Below are 5588 nucleotides of genomic sequence, written 5' to 3'. Positions count from 1 at the left end.
GGATTACAGGCATGAGCCACCATGCCTGGCCCCCAAGACACCTTCCTTATATATTTTCCTTGCATCCATTTCGCCACTATGGCTCTAGGAAAGGGAAAATGATGAATGGCATCTCGGGAAAGAGGAGAATGTGGTATAGGAAACACATCTGTAAACAGCAGAAGGGACAGGAACCCTTTCAACATCAAGGTGGCATGGAGAAGGGGTTTGGGGGGAGTGGGAGGCAAGAGGGAAGGGAAGGAGGAGGGCAAGTGGCCAGACACTTGTGGCCTGGCTCACTGGCCAGGCCGAACCCACAGGGAGAAGATTAGACGTGAGTTCAGCGGCGGGGGGCGGAAATTCCCAAGAGTAGTTTGTATCCCCCTCCTGCTAAAGAAATCCTGGGAGGAGACTGCCCTGTGGACGGCCCCACAATGACCTGGGTGGCCTCGCGGAGAGAGAGGCAGGACTACGCCTTGCCTCTGTGCTCCCCAGCCTGATCTGGAAGCCTCTGGGGCCCACTGGGGAAAGCAGAAGGTCACTGAGAGGTCAGCTGAGGGCAGCAGGCCTGCCACAGGCCTCTATGGCAAGGGGGAGGTGACCCACAGCAGACGCTGTGAAGATTGCCTGCACCACAAGACACAGGTGGAGGCCCAGGTTGGCTGTACTGGGAAAAGCTGGGGCGGCACAGAACCAGCAGCAAGAAGAAGGGGAGGGGGGTGAATACCAGGCCCAGGTTCAAGAGAACAGACATGTCCTCTGGCATGGACTTCAGCTGCAGGTGTGAACTGGGCCCTGGGAGCAGGCACACGAGGGACTTCTCCTCCTAAGGTGGCGAGAACCCAGGGGATAGGACAAGAACTAGCCTTCCTGCGGGGAGGAGGGAAAGAGGAAAGCTCAGAGAAGGACAAAACAGGCCTGGAAGGAAGTTTGAGCCTCGAATTATTGGAACACAGTACTGCTCAAAAGAAATAGACAATGGAAAAAACAAAACAGAAACAGAAATTCTTTTACCTCCCTTCCCCCGCAAAAAACACGAGATCTTTGACCTGACAAGTTTTTGTTTGTTTCCTGCTCTTCAGTGGGATTTGGGATTCTAGAGGACAAAATGACCAGTTAAAGAAGATGAAGTACCCACCAATTATCCACATCTGATAGGCTGGGTATAAATTGACAGCCCTCACTCCACGAACTTTGGTAAACTTGGGTTACCCACTTAATTTCTTCTAGCCTCAGCTTCTTCATCTACAAAATGAGAATCAGACGGCTTCATCCGGTTGTTGTGAGGATTAAATGAAATGACACGTGCCCAGCTCCCTGGGAACAGTGCCCAGCACGTAGCTGTGCCCATTAATGGTTGCATAACATCATTACTGAGCTTCTATGAGCTTCATTTTCTTCCTCTGTAACTAGGAACTGCGATATCTATCTCACACAATAGTGTGCAGACAGTGTAACTTCTCTTTCCCTTCTACTCCCTGTCTGAAGAGTACAGTTTCTCTTTCTCAGCATCTCCAAATATATTAATCTCCCTTCATTTATTCAGTCAATAGTATTTGCTGGGTTTCTGCTGTGTTCAGAGTTTTCTCCTGAGGGTTTCCAGGATGATGCATGGGCAATGTTGATCCTTCTCAAAGAGCTTCCTAGTCAGCTGGTGGAGGGATAGGGGCCGATATTCTTACTTCTTTATTATAGAAGGGAAAAATGATGAGACACACAGCAAAACCTCTGTGTTCACTTAGAAGAGGCAGCGTTTACTTCCAGTTAGAAGTCAGGGAGTGCTTCCCACATAACATGGCATTTGAACAGGGCCTTGCTGCCAGTATTGAGGGTAATGGGGAGACAGAAATAGATGAACTGGGCCTTGAAAAATGAGAAATCCTTGGCCATGTGGAGATTGGGGAGGGCAGTCTAGGCAAAGAATTGCCTCACACAATGGCACAGTGTAGGGTGTGATTTGAGAATGGGTGGGTGGTTCTCTGATCTATTACTAGATCAGAGAAGATAAGGGTTAGGGATAATAGTAACCTGAAGAGTTAGGTACAGGCCCGATATGATGGGTTCATGATGCTACCAAGCTAAGAGTCATCAACTTGTCACGTTTCTAATATTATTTTGTGAAAGGAAGGAGAAGGGAGGTGGAGCTAGAATTATTAAGCCCCAGACACATGCAAGCCCCTGCACTGAGACTACTGCTCTTTAGATAGTATGTCTACACCTCATGATCACGCTGGGAAGTAGATATTTACAGAGGGGGAAACTGAGGTTCAGAGAGGTTAAGTAACTTACTCAAGCTCACACAGCCAGAAAGTAGTCCATCCAGAATCAAATCTGGGTTTGCCTGATCCAAAGCCAGTGCTTTGAGACAGGGCCTTCATACTTACCTATTCCACCTGTTGCCTCATGGAAACACCCCTCTTTCCAGCTCCTTGTTTAAGGAAGTTATATGTCATGTTCTCTTACCGATAAATTAGCAGGAGGGTGGCCTTGACCCAATCCGAGGAATTGAGGCTCAGTGGGGTGCTCCTTTTAGTTCTAGAATTCAAGATCATGGAAAACTGCCAGAAGGAAATGGGTCTTCTCCTCTCCCAAATGGTCCCATAACTAGTCTGGCCAGCTTGAGCCATCCAAGAGGAGAATGTGGTCAGGGACCGTGACTCAGCTTAAGAAGGTAATGGGAGCTTACATGCGGAAAACCCCAAGATGCTTTCATCTGCTGTGCATTTAGCTCCATTAAGCCCCAGGGGATTGTATTTTGAGGTGCCTCTTCAGTCAGGATATAGGATGGACTAATGTTTATTATTTGTGATAGGGTGCCTAAGGGAGAAGGCTCAGAAATGCCTGTCTCCTTAGCTGGAAATGACAAAATGAGACCCAAGACATTTTTGGTTTTTGCACCACAAAGCCTTTCTCTGGGGAATGAGAGACCAGATCAGAGCACATGAGCTTTAGAGAAATGATGGATCCTTTCCTGAAACTGAGGCTCAAAGAGACATGTTGTCTTATCCAAGCTCGTGAGATGGAAACAGGCAGAGTCAACATGGGAACCCAAGTATTATGGCTCCTGGCTTTCTTACTGAGCCGCACAAAGCAGAATACACTTACCTAATGGGAGCACTAAAAACTATTTACTCTCTAATGGGCTACAATTGGTTTTACTAGAAACATCGATTTTTATTTTTTCGAGATGGAGTCTCGTTCTGTCGCCCCGGCAGGAGTGCAGTGGCGCGATCTTGGATCACCACAACTCTGCCTCCCGGGTTCAAACGATTCTTCTGCCTCAGCCTCCCCAGTAGCTGGGATTATAGGCACCCACCACCATCCCTGGCTAATTTTTGTATTTTTAGTAGAGACGGGGTTTCACCATACTGGTCAGGCTGGTCTCAAACTCCTGACCTTGTGATCTGCCTGCCTCAGCCTGCCAAAGTGCTGGGATTACAGGCGTGAGCCACCGCGCCCGGCAGAAACAATAGTAATATCGTCTAGTCCAATTACCTCATTTATAAATGAGAACACTTCGGCTCAGAATAGGAAACTGACTTGCTTAAGGTCACAATAATTTTAGCAGTAGAGGCTGGTCTGGTCACAGATCAGCTGCCTGTGGTCAGCCCTGACAGCTCTTTCCACGAGGGTTTAATATTAAGTTCCACTGACTGTGACACATATCTATATCTCTATCTACAGCTACATTTATATCTATATCTACACACATGTTCTACTGGCTATGACCACCACCACCATCGCCCATGCCCACACACTCACGTGTGAACCAAGAGGTGATCAGTCACTTCCTTACCTTTATTTTTTTATTTTTTGTTTTCATTTCTGAGAGAGTCTCATTCTGCCACCCAGGCTGGAGTGCAGTGGTGCGATCTTGGCTCACCACAACCTCTGCCTCCTGGGTTCATGTGATTCTCCTGCCTCAGCCTCCTGAGTAGCTGGGATTACAGGCGCACGCCCCAACGCCTGGCTAATTTTTCTATTTTTAGTAGAGACGGGTTTCGCCATGTTGGCCAGGCTGGTCTTGAACTCCTGATCTCAGGAGATCCACCTGCCTCGCCTCCCAAAGTGCTGGATTGCAGGCATGAGCCACCATGCCAGCCCACTTCCTTACCTTTAAACAGGCATATCTTTCCAGTTTTATAAAGGGGATAAAAATGTCTTTTAATTTTAAAGCATTGACAGCAACCAGTGAAAGAAAATCCCCAGATATTTGCTACTTTTTCTCTTCTCTTTTTCACATCAGGCAGGTAATGTGCGATGACAATGTCTAAAGGTTTGAGGGAGGCCCCTCTCAAAACCTAATCATCACACTTACAAACTACAAAAGACTCTTTCTTGGTACTTTCTTGTTTGAAAGTGCCTACATTTTGGGGCTCGAGACTCAGAAAGTCAGAGCGGAGAGTTGGGTCCCAAGCTCCATTCTGCTTTTCCGGAAGCGCCCCAGATGCTAGGCAGACTTCCGGCACTCTCTGTGATAGGAATCTCCTCTGTGGCCAAACTGGGCCTCCATTTTTTTCACTGCAGGAATATGCATGGCCTCGTTGCGTCCCTGCCTGGGCAGCAGCCAGCAAAGCCTCCCCAGACTGCTCTGCCCTGTGGAAGAAAAGGCCTGGGTCCTACTCTTCCCAGTCTCCTTTTCTGGGAGGTGGCCATGACTGCTCCCATTAACCTGGGCAGAGGCTGTTTCCCATCTCTTCCGGCATGAGTTACTTCATGGAGCCTCAGAGCAGGAGCCCTGGACTCTGCTCGCCTGGGATTACTGCTGTTCTGCCCACTGTTTCCCCAGAGGCTCCCTTCCCTGCATCTGACATGACTTTCTCTTCTGAGCCAGGCCCAGGCAGGAAGGATGCGTTTGTGTTCTGCCCTGCATTCCTGCAGTGTCCCTCGGGTGTGGGTGGCTGGAAATGATTTGTGTAAGGCATTCAACCAGCCTCCCTTTTAATCACTCCCATACTCACAGACAGAGGGAATCCCAGCCCCTCACCCAGGAGAGGGAAGGAACCTCATTCATTTTGATAGGGTCTCCCTCCGTGGTGGGGTAAGCAGTGATTCTGGTCTCCAGGAAAGATGCCGCCGGAGCCTCTTTCTCTGAGGCCTAATTATGAAATCGATATCTTCAGGAACCCCTCCCCCTTCCCTGGAGCTTCTGCAGGCAGACGCTGCCCAGATAATGTTCCAACATGCATTGACCCGGCAGGGCTTCCTGAGCGCCACTCTGGCTGGGGAGGAGGATGGGATCCGCTGGGCCTGGAAGAATGGGCAGGGTTTGCTTAGGACATTTCAGGGAGGCAGATGGTGTAAGCTGGGGTTGGGGTGAGGAAGGGAGAGAGTTAGGGGCAGCTTGAGGGAAATAGGGGTGTTTGTTGGGGAAGAGTGAGTGATGACTCGTCAGAGTCCTAACAGCAAACAGAGGACACAATTAAAATGGGATAGTTCCAGGATAGTTTATTTGCAAAGGTGCGATCATGGGGAAACCACAAAGAATAGTGCAGTTAACTGGTCTTAGTAAGAGCCAAGGTGTTATCACCTCTAGGCACAAAGAGACGAAGACCAGAACAGAGAGTCCTGCAGAGCAACTTGCCTCAGAAGGAAAGGAAGACTTCAGT

General features: G+C 48.9%; 1 pseudogene; it reads right to left on the bottom strand.

The window, feature by feature from the left end:
• Positions 1 to 4219: 4219 nt before the first annotated feature.
• Positions 4220 to 4312, bottom strand: LOC115833808 (annotated as a pseudogene).
• Positions 4313 to 5588: the final 1276 nt, after the last annotated feature.

The sequence above is a fragment of the Nomascus leucogenys genome, unplaced genomic scaffold (genome assembly GCF_006542625.1).
Source record: "Nomascus leucogenys isolate Asia unplaced genomic scaffold, Asia_NLE_v1 001584F_30912_qpd_obj, whole genome shotgun sequence".
NCBI classification, from domain to species: domain Eukaryota; kingdom Metazoa; phylum Chordata; class Mammalia; order Primates; family Hylobatidae; genus Nomascus; species Nomascus leucogenys.
This window is presented reverse-complemented; position numbering and strand designations above follow the sequence as displayed.